Source organism: Dromiciops gliroides, chromosome 1, assembly GCF_019393635.1.
Source record: "Dromiciops gliroides isolate mDroGli1 chromosome 1, mDroGli1.pri, whole genome shotgun sequence".
Classification (NCBI taxonomy): domain Eukaryota; kingdom Metazoa; phylum Chordata; class Mammalia; order Microbiotheria; family Microbiotheriidae; genus Dromiciops; species Dromiciops gliroides.
This window is the reverse complement of record NC_057861.1, coordinates 751681563-751697631: the sequence shown is the minus strand read 5'-3', so window position 1 is coordinate 751697631 and position 16069 is coordinate 751681563.

Sequence of the window (16069 nt, the reverse complement as noted above, 5' to 3'; positions counted from 1 at the left end):
TAAGATTTGAACCCAGATCCTCTGACCTCAAAGCCAGTGTTCTTTACACTGTATTTCAGGTGAAGTCCATTGAACATCCTCTGTATTGAAAGAACCGATGGCATCTGAATACAGATGGAAGTATATTTTGTTGTTGTTAGCTCCTTTTTCTTAAGGTTTTTGTCTGCTATGTTTTGCATGACTGCCCATCTATAAGTTATATTGAATTGTTTGAGTTCTTAAAGAGGGAATAGGGAGGAAGGAAGAGAATTTGGAACACGAAGATTTAAAAATCGATGTTGCAATTTCTTTTTACATGTAAGGTGGGGGAAAATTCTAAATAAATAATTTTTTTTTTTAAAAAAGGAAAAAATAGGGGCAGCTAGGTGGCGCAGTGGATAGAACACCGGCCCTGGAGTCAGGAGTACCCGAGTTCAAATCCAGCCTCAGACACTTAACACTTATCAGCTGTGTGACCCTGGGCATGTCACTTAACCCCAATTACCTCACTAAAAATAAATAAATAAATAAATAAATAAAGGAAAAAATAAAAGAAAATCCTCTGTATTTTGATGAAAGAGAGAAGGCTTCCCCATTGAACTGAGATTCCAACATGCCTTTCACTATCTTCCTCTGTGCTCACTTTTACTTTGAAATCATTGAATATCAGTGTATATGTTAAACCATCTGAGAAATGCCACTCATATATTCCACAGGGCTGTGCATCCTTTAGAACAGATGTTGGTTCATAAGTCACAGCTAGCTGTATACTACTTTGTTGGCTATCAATCAATCAAGAAGCATCTATTAAGTATTTAGTATATGTTCAGTACTGTGATGGAGATACACACACATTTGTATGTGTGACCGATACCCATATACATGTGCATATTTGTCCAGTCATGATAGATATAAATATAGATGATATAGATAGAGATTTCTAATCATTGGATAAATATATACCTGCTCCAGATTATACGGCTTATATTCTATCTCAGGAGTCAATATGTACATACCTAAATGCATAGTTAAAAAGATGAAAATAGTGAGGTAAGACATCTCTGTCCTATGTATGGCATTTTTGTCACCCTTGAACATACAATGAAACTAAACTGGAGAATCACTTCCATTGTCTCACCAAGGAGAAGCTGTGACCTACCTGTATTCCCATTTACCTGAAGCTTCCTTAGGCTTTCTGGTTGTGTTTACAGCAAGAATAAGAACTTTTCAATGAAACCAGAGCAATTGGCTTCTGAATGTTTATAGCAAGGACCTAGGGATGCCTTACTTGGAAAGATGCCATCACTCATGTAATTCCAGGAAAGGAAAAAGCAAAGGTTTTCAGTCAGATTTGATCAAGAATTGATGTATGAGCTGTTGGAACCATGGCATCCACTAGGGCCTGAAGGCAAGTATTCCAGATTGAGGATGCCTGAGTTCTTTCCCCACTTTTGCCACATCCTTGCTTGGGCCAGAGCTAGTATGAGGAACTTGGGTGCCCAGTTCAAGTGGAACAAAGTACTCCATCAGTTTCACTTTGTAAGAAAATCCCAGTGGAAGAAAAGACACAAAGCACAAGGTGGGACAGGGTGAGGAGGAACTAACTCGAAATGTAAATCTGTAGAAAATTTGCCTTGGGGAATTCTCTTATTGGAACAAATTCTTCTAGCTGACCTATTGCTAAGCCTTAATACAGGGGGTTGGTAGGGGCTGAGGGTGTCTCTAGGCTGTTGATGGAGGGTGTCTGCCATGTCCTTTGAAGCTCTATGCCCTGGAACACACGAATTGTCTACCCCCAGTTACGGTGATGGGAAAGTCATTTTGCCTCTCAAGGCCTCAGTTCTGTCCTCTGTAAAATGGAAATGTTAGACCCTTTGAACTCTGTGACTCTTCTCTCCACTCTTATTATTTTTTTCTCATGGTCTCTATTGCAACTACAACTGTAATACTAGTTACCTCTCTCATAAAGAGTAATTGATGATGAGATGGTGTTAACCAGAAGATTTAAAGCTGTGACGATGATGGTGATGGTGATGGTGATGGTGACGGTGACGGTGACGGTGACGGCGACGGTGACGGCGACTGTGACTGTGGTGGCGATGGTGATGATGATGATGCTAACATTTCTCTAGTATTTAAAAATTTTAAACATCTTCCAGGAGCTCTGCTTTACTTTCATAAGATATAAAGTTAAGGTTTTGTAGTTTAATTTGTTTCTTGGAAAAAAGTAAAAAAGGAGGCAAAGATACCCCTTAAATTCCCAGCAGAGCCCTGCAATTCTGATACCATAGACACATATCAGATTTCAAAGAAGTTTAAGATTTCCAGAGATGAAAAGTCCTAACCTTGTGACCTCCTTATGGTCTCTCCATCAGAGTAGAAGCAGGTGTCATCCACAAAGTCTCAGTAACTAGCCCAAGGTAACATTGAAATAAATGGGGTAAAGGAACAACATGTCCTTTTGCTGCCACTGAACACAGACTCACATTGGTTTACCACACAGCCCATTATGCCACTGGTCAGTCCACCAGAATGCCCTGAAGCCCAAGAGTTCTCTGGGCATGCTGTCTTGGTACATCCTCGTCCAATCTTCACATCCCTTGTGAAATGGCACATACAGAGAAGTGGCTATGCTTCTGACACTGCCATAACATTTCAAAGCATGTCAATTCAACAAGCATTTATAAAGCAACTGTTTTGTTCAAGGAGCCTTGATAGACTGGGGACATAAATACAAAAGTGACTTCGCTCAGGAATTCTATTCTGTATTAAGGAAATGCCTTAGAATTAGAGAGTGATCATAGCAAGGGCAGGATGTAGGACTAAATCTCCATTGCTGTAATAGACCAGGTGTCTTTGGGGAAGAATATGGACATGAGAAGACAACCTTGTCTGAGAAAGGGTTCCTTATTGGATAGTATTATGTGCCAGGAAAAATGGTTTCTAAGGAATATCTAAGGACAGGAAGCACCCAGAGTTGTAGAGGGAACATAAAACCAGGAATGGAATAATATGCCCCTAAAAATGTTGATGGATTGTGGTAAGACAGGGAATAAAGCTACCCTTCCTAATTTGGAACACAGAAGGGATTCCCACTATATGCCACGGATTTCATTTATCATTGCTTCTTTCATGAATTGATATTTCTAAGGACAAATTGACTGAAAATAGAGAAAATGGGATAAAATATACCAAAGCAATAGAATAGATAGAATAGGTATGAAATTAAAAAAAATGGAGCTCATCTTCAGCCCTTCAAAACTTTATCCTCATCAGAGAGAGAATAAAGAAGGATAAGGTAAGACTATAGTCCATTAACTGCATAACACGCATGACACACTAAACAAAAACAAAAAGAAAAGAAAAAAAGGAAGAAAGAAAAAGGAAGAAAACTCATTGGAAAGGGTACAGCAAAAGAATGTTACATAAATGAGAGGGAAGGAAGATTTGAAAGCACGTGCTTAGGAAGAGGGAAACAATTCTATGTAAATAAAAATCATGAAGGAAATAAGGGTCTAACAATCATAATTTAAAGACAAATGGATTAAACAATAAAAAAAAGTGACAGAATTGATGAGAAAATAACACCCAATAATCTGTTGTACTGAGGAAAACATCTAAAATAAAAATATATAAAGAATGAAAACAAAAGGCTGGAACAAAATTTATTATGGATAAAGTTATTTTTTAAAGCAGGAATTGCTATTATATTATCATAATAATAAAATAAATTGAAATTTTGTGATATCAAAAGAGATAAATAAGGAATTATATTGAAGAGAACCATAGATAATCATTTACTTTCACAAAATGTATATGAACCAATTGGAATAACACCTAAATTAAGAAAGGAAAAGTTAAATAAATGGAGGGGGAAAATTAGAGATAATTGTAGGAACCTTACTACTGATTTCATTAGCTCTCCACATAGGATACTGATCTTAGATTCAAAATCTAGCTTTGGCATCTGGCCTTAGGAGGACTGCTGTGGGCCTGTCCAGTGAGATTTCTCTATAGCTCACATAATCTACCATTTCCTTGTTGAATAAGAGCTCCGAAGACTATATTTTGCTCTACCAACTCATTTTTCTTTTTGTTTTGTTTTGTTTTGTTTTTAATTAGCAACCAAAAATGACAGCCAGATCCTATATATTCATTGTACCCATGAGTGGACTGGACGATTCTGGAGGAAAAATAAAACAAAACAGTGCCTCAAGATGTTAAGAGAACCATCATTTCATATTAGTTATTATGAGAATTTCCTCCAACTATCTATTTATAATTTAATCACCTGCCCTTGGCATATTTCCTGAGGTTCAGAGTTGTTAAGTGGCAGCCATAGTCACATAGCTTCAAGATGATATATGGGGGCAGCTAGGTGGCGTAGTGGATAGAGCACCAGCCCTGGAGTCAGGAGGACCTGAGTTCAAATCTGGCCTCAGACACTTAACACTTACTAGCTGTGTGACCCTGGGCAAGTCACTTAACCCCAATTGCCTCACCAAAAAACAAACAAACAAAAAAAAAGATGATATATGAATCCATTTCTTCCTGCTTCCATGTCTAGCACTGTGCAAATCTAACTTTTAATTATGGCTAATCTGGAATAACCAGGTTGTTTGCAAAACAATCTATAAGCTTATTTGTCCCTGTACTTCCCTTGGATTTTTTTACATTATATAATATCAAGTAATCATGTGTGCTATCCATGAATTATTCTTCATTCTGACCACAGACCAGTACTATGTAAGTAGGACCCATGCTTTCTGAGGGCCAGTTGGACACCCTTTCCATTGAACAACACTGCTGGCCTTTGACTTGGAATGACCTAGAGCAGGGCTTGTGTCTGAAAGCATCCAGGACTTTCATGGGCCCCAGAGAATAGCATGACTTTCCTGTCTCCTTCTTCTGGGCAAGCAGTCTGACTCACCAGCAGAGAACAAAGGGCAGTGGTTGCTTTCTGCTTAGCACGAGGGAAAGATGGGGAACCAGGAAGGCTTGGTATTCAGCTCTCTCTGATTACCAGATTTCCCTACTCTGTCCTACAGGGAACTCTCAATATCTCAATTGTAATCTATCCCCTGGGCTGATGGAACCGTTTTATACATTTAGGAACTCCTCATTTGGGAGAAGTGGAAAGGGAGGCAGGGTCCTATGAGGAGGATGGAGAGGACAAAGGCCGAGATTTCATTCTGCCCATCCATTATACCCATTAAACTATTGGTTATTGTCTTATTATCTTGCTCATGAAAAGCAGGACTATGTAAATAGGTACAGAAAGAGTTCATTTATTCAGGAATTTTCTTAGCTCCTGCTCTGTGCTTTCCCCAGAGGTAGGCATGGCTAGGCCTTTTGCCCTTTACATTTTAGATCTAAAGACACTCTTGGCCATGTAGGTGAAATAAAACTTGAAAGGCATGGAAGGGGGTCTCAGGGCATCAGCAGCTCAATCCTGAACTACAGGCAGGAGACTGAACCCCATGGAGACATTTTTAATGAGCCCCTAACAAAACTACCCCCTAAAGGTCTTTAGGAAAGTCAAGTGGCTTCAGGAGGAAAGTCTGCAAGACCTAGAAAGTTCAGGAGTGGTGATTTTTTTTCATTGGTAAGACCTCAGGAATGAGGTCTATATAAAAGGGGCTGTTGGATGGGAACACTTAGCAGAGAATTGCACAAGTCCATTTTGAAAGCCACGAAATCCTTTTGACATATGGCAATCATTAGGCCTCTTCAGCTGTCTATCTTGCACAACTTGTTCCCCCCACCTTCCCAAAGGAAAGCATTACGAGGCCTTCCACTTAACATATTTTACAAGAATCCCTTAACAGTAAACAAGGCTCTGAAGTCGTCTCGGGAAACACGGAACTCACCGACAGCTCCTGAAATGCTGAGGCATGATTGCATCTCGCCGCTGGGTACCTCCGGGCAAAGCTGTTTCAGATTAAGATGGAGCATGAACTCCTCCATGGTGTCCAGCATTAGAGGAAAACCTTGTGCCTCCAATAGCCCCAATGGTGGAACACAACATCCCCTTCTGATCACTCCTCCCCAAGTCACAAAAAATCATAATTCTAAGAGAGTTTTAGAAACCAGGATCTGGAAGGAGGACAGTTAGAAGGATCAGAAAGAAAGAAATGGGTATATTACCGCCATTCTTCATTTGCTTAAGAAGTAAAAGAATTCCGCATAGCCTAGTTTGAGCCCTACAAAAAGAATCGGCTCTCTTAAAGGAGGTGAGAGACATTCACACACACATATACACACACATGCATACACACACACACTCCCATCGGAACAGTTGATAGGATTTATTTGTACCATATTCTTGGAAAAATCTCCATTATAATTTTGGGTGTGGTACATCTTCCTCAGTAAAAATCACCCAATATTGCCCAGGGACATTAAAATAGTTGGACTCGATTTCTATTCCAAGCTCTGGCAGAAGCTATTAAAAAAAAAAAAGTTTATTCCTTGACCAAGACAAAGGGGATGAAACGTTGGGATAATGGATGAGACTTCTCATTGCCTTTCAGAGATACTATTAATTGGTGAAATAAGTAAAGGAAATTCTTATAAATCTTCAAATTCCCAGAAGCCCAAGTGTCCAAATAAGGGCAACATTGCAAAGCTAGAAACATATGCAATGAGGGCAGGCCCTAAGCACAATCTCTCAGTGAAGGGGACTCACTGATTTCCTTACAGAAGTTCTTCAGTAGTTTGCTCCCACTCACCTTTCCAGTCTTATTTCATCCTCTTCCCCTTCACACATTAACCATATTGGTGAACCTAGTGGCTCTTCTTTATACACCACATCACATTTCCTCCATCCATACTTTTACACAAATGGTACCCCATGTTTGGAATATATCCCTGTACATATTAGCTCCCAACTTCTATGCTAGGCCTTACCTGATCCTTCCAGCCACTTATGTGTGTGTGTGTGTGTGTGTGTGTGTGAGTAGATGTGCATATGCATGTGTGTAAATTTCACCTCTACTGTGCATATATTACTTTTACTCCAAAATTACTCTTATTACTTTTACTCTTAAAATTAAAGCTTCTTTATGACCGGTATGTCATTGTGCTGTGCTTTTCTACTACTTTTCTACTGTGCTTAGGAAAAGTTTCTTTAATTGGAAACTTTCATTTTTCACTCAGATCCTATCAATCAATGAATATGCATTTACTAAGTGCTTCCAATGTGCCAGGCTCTGAGGACAGAAAGACAAAAATGAAACATACTCTTCCCTCAGGGAGCTTATATTCTGTCAGGAGAGACAGTCTGCACATATGGAAGTATAAATCTAGGCATCCACTGTCATCATGATAATATATACATGTATGTATGCATGTATAGGCATATGTATGTATATACATATTTCAAGATGTTAGCATCCTTCTGCATTGATATTGGGAGGGGGGCAGATGAAGAAAGAGCCACCTAAAGAGAAAGGCTGGAGCATGTGGGAGGTGGTTCCACTATGTCCGTTGTTTCATGTACATGTGGAATTCAAGCTAAGTACTTCCAGAGATTGTACTATTGAATTCAAAATCTAGCGTTAGTCTTCGTGATCAAATATGTTGAAGTGTCTCATTATTCTCATTTTTGCTTCATTCTCTCAAGACAAAAATTGAACTTTGGCCTTCTCTCCATCTCCATATGGCTCTTCCAAGGGATTTTTCTTGCTTTCTTTAAAAAAAAATATATATATATATATATATATATATGAATCTATATCTCTAGGGCTTTCAGTCCATATTCCTGGAGTGAATTAAGAAAGTTTTACAAAAACATAAATCTTGCCATGTTCAGGAAATCATCTCTTGAATTTCTGAGACTGAATTAGGTGTTTTTCTCTCTTTATCTCTGACAAACAGGCAGAATTTCATTGGGAAGATTGTTGCCCTTGACTGGAGTGGAGTAGGTCAGGGATAGAAGCTAGCTTTATTTGTTGAGAAAAAAGGCTGGAATTTGTATTGAGGACTTGACATCTTTCACTAGATGTTAATCCCTTATTTGAAAGACAAAGGACAGGAGCAAGAAAAGCATGGAAAACTTTCATTGTACTAACTTTAATTCTCCTTTGAATTCTTGAACTAGGGAATTCAATTGGTATTTTCTTAACTAGTCTTGGCTATTTAATTGGGGAGGGGGACAGAAATAGTGGAAGCAAATCTTGAGCAGAGTAATTATAATTCTACCCAATATAGTTGTAGTGGTGAAGAAGAAATATATATGGTTGGAAAACCCAATGTGCTCAAACTCTGGAGATTGGAATTAGGTTGTGGGGGTTGGAAATGGAATTATTAGTTCACTGTTGTTGAGTCATTTTAGTGGAGTCTGTTCTTTGTGACCCCATTTGGGGTTTTCTTGGCAAAGATACTGGAATGGTTTGCCATTTCCTTTTCCAGCTCATTTTACATAAGAGGGGCTGAGTCATGGTCAGCTAGATGGTGTAGTGGATAGAGCATTGGGCTGGGAATCAGGAAGACTCATCTTCACTAATTCAAATCCAGCCTCAGACATGTAATAGCTGCGTGACCCTGGGCCAGTCACTTCAAATTGTTTGCCTCAGTTTCCTCATCTATACAATGAGCTGAAGAAGGAAATTGTAAACCACACCAAGAAAACCCCAAGATGGGGTCATAAAGAGTTGAACATGACTGAAATGACCAAACAACAACTGAAGAAAATAAGGTTAAGTGACTTGTCCAGGGTCACACAGCTAGTCAGTATCTATCATTAATAATTAGTTCATTAACCCATCCTACATTGGCATTTATTCAAAGGTAGCAGTACTATATAGTTACTAATGGTCTTTATATTCCAACTCACAATCATACTGGCAAGTTAGGGCCCCTGAAAGTTACTAGATCATTGTCTTCTGGATAAAGGGGTACCCTGCAGAAGCAGTGGGGTTCTTCTTATGCTATTGACTTGAGTCCCCAATACCAATGACCCCAAAACCACTTCTCAATGCTAGTTAGCATTTTCCCAATATCATCTTACCAGTTGGTATAAATTAATTTTGACAAAAGGATATTTACTGATAAGAACCAAAGAACCAAAAGAAGAAGAAAAATAGAAGAAATATACTCCAGAAACTGATCACATGTTCTTCTCCACACCTAAGTCCCTGGGGATTTTGCACTTAAATGTAAAGTGCTTGTTGTACAACATTCCTCCCAGAACATTGGCTTCTGGGTAGAGCAAGGGACACGGCCCTCTCTTGCTTGCAGGAGACAGCATCTTCTCAAGTGCTCAACTGGTCCAGCAGGATGCTCCTCAGGGCTGCTTCCTCACCAGGTGTGGCTATTAGGGACTTCAGTTCCTGGACCTCTAGAAGCCCTTCTGACTTGTCAGGCTTCCAAGGTTGTGATGTGGTAGGATCCTTCTCTGATACTTATTCACCTAAGGTGAGGGTAGGAACAAACAGCAAAGAAAGAGGCAACACTTCCTATTGACCAAAGTGGGACACAGCCTAAGGCTTCCCACTTGCCTGAGCCCCCAGTGCCGATGTCCCCCCTCCTCTTCCTCCTCTTCATTTACTTCTTCCTGTTCTTTCTCCTCCTCCTCTTCCTTCTTTTTCTTCTACTGGGACTACAAAGACAGACACAAAGACATTCCTGTCCTCAAGAAGCTTAAGTTCTATCAGAGTGGGGATATGACACATGCACAGATTTTTTTTTTTTACTAAATAATCATTTATTATAGAATAATGACTGCATTTTCTAATGAAGTAGGAGGGGAGATTTTATTACTTATTCTAACACATTGGGTCTAATGTTTCAGTAGGTCATAGGATTATAAAGTTAAAACTAGAAGAGGTTACCCCCAGACACATACACCCAATTCTTTCATTCCATTTACAAAGCTACTCCTTGTAGTGGATAAAGCACTGGGCCTGGAATTAGGAAGACCTTAGTTCAAATCCAGCCTCAGATTAGCTGTGTGACCCTGTGCAAGCCATTTAACTTTTGTCTGCCTCAATTTCTCAACTCTAAAATGAAGAGAATAATAGGGTGGGTCTCCTTACAAGATTATTATGAGGATCACATGAGATAATATTTGTAAAGTGCTTAGCATAGTTCTGGACATAAAGTAAGTGCTTAAATAAATGTTTCTCCTCCTGATCCCCCCCCCCTTAGTCTATCACAACTTTGTCCTAATTTTCCTCCTTGAGTAAATCTCCCCTCCCTCCAATTCATCTTGTACACAGCCCTGAAAGTATTCATCTCAAAGTACATAGCTGGCCATGCCATTCCTTAGCTTAAGAATCTCTTGTGGCTCCCTATTACTTCTAAGCACTTCACAAAGTAGCTCCTGGATACTTCTCCAATCATAGTTTCAATTGATCTTAGGGAGTGCTTACCATGTGCCAAATATTGTCCCAAGCCCTGGGGAACAAGAAAAAGCAAAAAGAACTGAATGGAGATTGCATTTTTAATGCACATCACTAACCCTTTCATGAATTCTGTGTCCTAGCCAAACAGGTCTATTCATTATTCCCACTTCCATGCTTTTGTACAGGCTATTTCCTCCTACCACCCACAGGCCAGGAATGCTTTCTCTTTTCACCTCAACTTCTTAGAATTCCTAGTTTTCTTTGAAGCTCAAGACAAGTACCACTTCCTATGCCCAGCCTTTACTGACCAACGCAGGTACTACTGCCCCGACCACAGTTTACTGGCACAGTGGAAAGAAAGCCAAGCCAGGAGTCAAGAAGACTCATCTTTATAAGTTTAAGTCTGGCCTCATACACTTACTATCTGGGTGACCTTGTGCAAGTCACTTAACCCTGTTTTCCTCAATTCCTTTATCTGTAAAATGAGCTAGAGAAGAAAATGGTAAATCAGTCCAGTGTTTTTGCCAAGAAAACCCCATGAAAAGTCAGGCACAATTGAAAAATGAACAACAAAAGTAAACTCTTGGAGATTAGGGATTACTTGGAATTTTGTGTTTGTACCCTCAGCATCTGGTATTGTACCTGTTACATGAGTTGCTAAATAAATGTTAGAGATGAATCTAGTCTCGCTCATTCAGTTTACAGAGGAGGAAACTGAAGTCCATAGATAGTAAGTGACTCCTCCAAGGTAAGTCAGTCAGTGGTTGCTTAAAAATTATGCATGACGGGGGCAGCTAAGTGGCGCAGTGGATAAAGACCGGCCCTGGATTCAGGAGTACCTGAGTTCAAATCGGGTCTCAGACACTTGACACTTACTAGCTGTGTGACCCTGGGCAAGTCACTTAACCCCCATTGCCCCACAAAAACAAAAAAACAAAAAATAGAACAGAAGAATAATTATGCATGACTCTGTCAGGGAAAGAAAGGCACCCTGCTAGATGAGCCACATGAAAAAGATGGGTTCCAAATGAACTCCAAAAGAAAATGTGTTCCCTGGCACCAGTGGGGAAGAGCATTTCGAAGCCAAGAAAGGCGCCTGGGTTTCAGGCTTAAACGGGATACCCAGGGCTCACTTTGTTCTTATCAGCGGCTGGGGAACAAGAGAATGTAACAAAAGAGAATGGAGCCGAGTGAAGGAAATGAAACCTTCAATTGGCATGGTGCACATCCTTTTGGAATTAGAGGCAATTTTATCTGGAACCATCCAGTCAGTGGTGAAAACCCAGACTGAATAGTTGCATGTCAGAATCAAAGACATACTCGATGACCTCACTGGAAAATGAACCCAGGGAGTTGCTCCCCAGAATCAAGCCTCCAGTGTTTGAAAACCTGCGTAGACATTAAAGATACTTTCTTTATTAATCTGAGCTCATTTACCAATGGCTGGTAGCCAAGCCATTCTCATTCTTGCTTCTATAGAAATGGGAAGCATAAATGCTGGTCAAATCCCATTAAAAGGGAAAATGACTGTGCAAAGCATCAATGGATAAACCCCAGGCGAGGCAAGCAAGAGCCAAAGTGCCACTTCCCAATTCAGGCAATGGGTTATCAGGATCCCTGGGGCCTGGGTAGGTTGGGGCATGACTGCTTAAAGTAATGGCTGATAGCTTTGACATGTAAACTGTTATTATCTTAGAAAGACACATGATTAACACACACCCTCCTTACTCTCATATGTATGCCCAGCAGTCTTGAGTCTAGGGCAAAAGAAGAAGGAAGAGACCATTTGGGGCTAACACTGAAGTTAACCAATCAAAAATAATAAGTGCATATGATATGCAGGGCATATGGGTGGGTGCTGAGCATACAAAGTCAGGAAGGAGACTGTCCCAGGCCTCGAGGACCTTCTAGTCTACTGTGGAATACAGAATGTCACCAGGTAAGCAGCAAGCACTCTTCAAGTACTTAGTATATTTGATGGAGGTTGAGATTCTGGAGATGCAAAGATGAAAATGATACAATCCTTCCATGAAAGGAGCTCACATTCTAAGGCAAGAAAGACTACACATGCAGGTATATTCAGAACATCATAAAAATCAATACAAGGGGGAGCAGCTAGGCGGCAAAGTAGATAGAGCACTGGCCCTGGAGTTAGGAGTACCTGAGTTCAAATCCAGCCTCAGACACTTAACACTTACTAACTGTGTGACCCTGGGCAAGTCAGTTAACCCCAATTGCCTCGCTAAAAAAAAAAAAAATCAATACAAGGAAATCTACTCAAACCATTCCAATGAGAAAATACTTGATCAAGGTAGTGAAAATTTTCGGGCCCTGGGCACTGGGCTAAAGATAATGAATATACAAAAATTTCAAAATATATTTTAAAAAATCTCTGCCCAGGGCAGCAAAGTGGCACAGTGGATAGAGTAACAGCACTGGAGTCAGGAGGACCTGAGTTCAAATAGGGCCTCAGACATTTAATACTAGCTGTGTGAGCCTGGGCAAGTCACTTAATCCCAATTGCCTCACAAAAAAAAAAAAAAATCTCTGCCCTTGATAAACTTCCCTTAGGCAGAGGTGGGAGGGTAGGTGTAGTATGTATAAGCAGATAAGTTGGTATATGAACATTTGAAGAGGAAGGAGAAAGTGCACACAAGTTAAGGGGATAAGGAAAGGATTCCTTAGAAGGTTGCCTTTTACTAAGCCTTGCAGGAAGTTATGGATGGTAAGAGGTGGGAGGGGAATTACTCCATGATTGGGGGACACACAGTATGATTACACACTGGCAAATGGTGGAATGTTAAAATCAAAGAACAGTGGTTTAGGACAATTTAGCATAGATAACCAAAGAGGGAAAATGTTCAATCAGATTTGGAAGATAGAAATGGGCCAACTAATTAAGGGCTTAAGTATCAAGATCAATTGTTTTGATTTTATGCTAAAGGTCCTACAGAGACGCTGGAGGTCCTTGGACAGGGGAATGCTATAGTTAGACTTGCACTTGGAGGAACCTCTGATGACAGTTGGGGAGAGAAAAAGTTGGAGAGGAGACATTGGAAGGGAGGAGACTAATTAAGAGGGGGTGTGTTTTACACTAGTGTGATGAGCAAAAGTCCTGACTCTTGATGGCTTTATTCTTATGTATCCTAGTCAGAATGTACAAAGTTCAAATAGGCACTTTCTGAATGTTTATTCCCTTCTCCTCACATCCCCCCCCCTCCCCCTGGCCCATTCTGTACTCTAGCCAAGCTGAGCTGTCTCACTCTCTATCATTCACTAGATTGAGGGGATCACCTAGGTCACATGGTGATGACCCAAAGTGTTTAAGGGACTCACCCAAGCTCATATGGACACTGGTCATGGTCATCAGATTGGGGCTATAAACCTGGTCCTCTCCCTCCTCAGACAGTGGTCTTGTCCCCATAAGAAAATTAGCTTAGACTGCTAGCAAAATACAAATGTGTTCTACAGCAGGAGCATTTCCCAGCATTCATTTGCATTTGGTTAGACTTTGCTTGGCTACCTCCTGAGAGTTGAAATTACTGAGAAAGTACAATGTGGGCTTAGAGGACTGAATGCTACTTTATCTAATCACTGTGTTAACAAATATTTGCTGAGCTTCAATGGGATCCAACCAATATTTATTAAATACTGACTATATGCCAGACTGGCCTCGGGTGTCGAATAGGTTTTACTGCTTGAATTTTTCATGGAAATTTACTCTAACTGGAATCAGGAAGAACTGTGTTCCAGTTCTGTCTTTGATATAGACTAGCTGTGTGATCTTGGTCAGGCCAGTTACCTTCTTAGAGCTTATCCTGTGATCTGGAAAGCAGGGCTAACAATGGGTCCTATCTCCTAGAGATCTTATGAGGATCAAATGGGATGTTTTGGCAAACCCCAAAGTTACCACTTTTTTACATATCTGTACTTGTTAGTCACTGTTAATGTTATGTTTTAAAATTATTATTCACAATGATTAGTCCGATCCTCAATTTCTTCATTAACCCAGAAAAGCTCACAACTCTCAGAGGATCATGGAATTATTGTAAACTGAGAGTCCCAGGAAAATTCCTTGTTGAGAGCAGAGGCCAAAGTGAGTGATTTGTATGGAAATGACCTGAATGGAACCCAGGCTGTGGAAATCCAGAGTTTCCCTTCAGATCCCTGGATTATGTCAATAGGAGTAATAATACCAGATATATCTATGGCACTTAAAGGCTTGCAGATCATATACTATGTACATATTTTCTAACTTGAGGCTCAAAACAATCTCTGTGAGGATGATGTCACGAATATTATTATACCCATTTTATTGATGTGGACATTGAATCTCTGAGATACTAGAATTGCTCAAGTAAAGCTCTAAATACTGTGAGATCAGGACTAACTCAGCACTTTGACAGGCTGCATGCTGTAAATATTAAGAAGGAAGCCATCCATGATTTATATGAGGACAGGTTAAAAGTCCCATATAGATGCAGTAAATATGTTGCCGGAGGTTGAACAGAAAATGCACAGAGTTTGTCTCCATTTCCTGCCGACCACATGAACTTACTCAGAACTTGGAGACTTGGGAGATAATGAAATCCATTATCTGCTTCCAGATATCCATAGGCATGACTCAGAACTAAGGGTTAATGGCACTTTGAGATGGAAAAGCCAATGACAGTGGTGCTTAAAAAAAAAAGGAATGAATGACTCCAACCATGGCCCTCTTTTTCTTTGCCCCTTCAGGTGGCAACATGTTGCTCTGAGTCTTCACAAGAGTGAACTTCCAATTAAGAGCCCTATCCACTACCCCACTTAACCTCCTAGCAAGTGTCCAATAAATTCTCATTGATTGTTTCATTGCTTAAAGCTTGGTCTGTGTATAGCTGACTACACTATGTGAGAGACCCTTTCAAGAGTTTTTAAATGCCTTTAAACACCTATAAAGTGCCAGGCATGGTGCTAGGTTCTAGGAGTACAGAGACAAATAGCCTTGCTTTTCTAAGCAGTGAGAGTTCAGCCAGGGGAGACAACATACGCACATAACATATAGGTATATACAAAACAGATACCAGGTACTTTGGTGGAGAAAGCATTAGTGACTGGGGGGCTCTTCCTAAAGAATCTCATTGACAATAAAGAACTGAATGAAAATTAAGAAGGGAGATGGCTTTAAGATATTTATGTGGATCTGGTATATAGGGGAAAATACTCTATGCATGTTTGTAGAACACTCTCAATTAGAATACTGACAGCAAGCAAGAAGTTTTCCACAAGTGATTTTCTATGGTAGATTATATCTTTAACATCACAAAACTGACTCAGACATGCAAACATTGATGAAAAACAAACCCCAGAAATGATTCTGTAGAGAAAACTCTCATCATAAAGGTTTTCTTTCAACAAGGTATCTTTCAGCCCAACGTCAAAAGATTTGTTGAAAGACAATAACAATAGAGATACTAACATTGGTCAATCACCCTTTGACTACAAATATTATGGGCATAAACAAGAGATCTAACTTGTGCTGGATCAAGACAGAAGAGGGATTCCTTAATGATGATGAGTTCCTCCACATCTTCCTATTTATAAGCAACATTGTATTAGTTGTGTCATCACCAGGACATCATAGAATTTCTTATAAGGGATCTGATATTACTTCTAAATCTGTCTTGGCTATCCAAAGGGGAAATACCAAATGCACAAAGAATATCTATTTCCCAGATTACAACATGGAAGGGGGATTATGGACT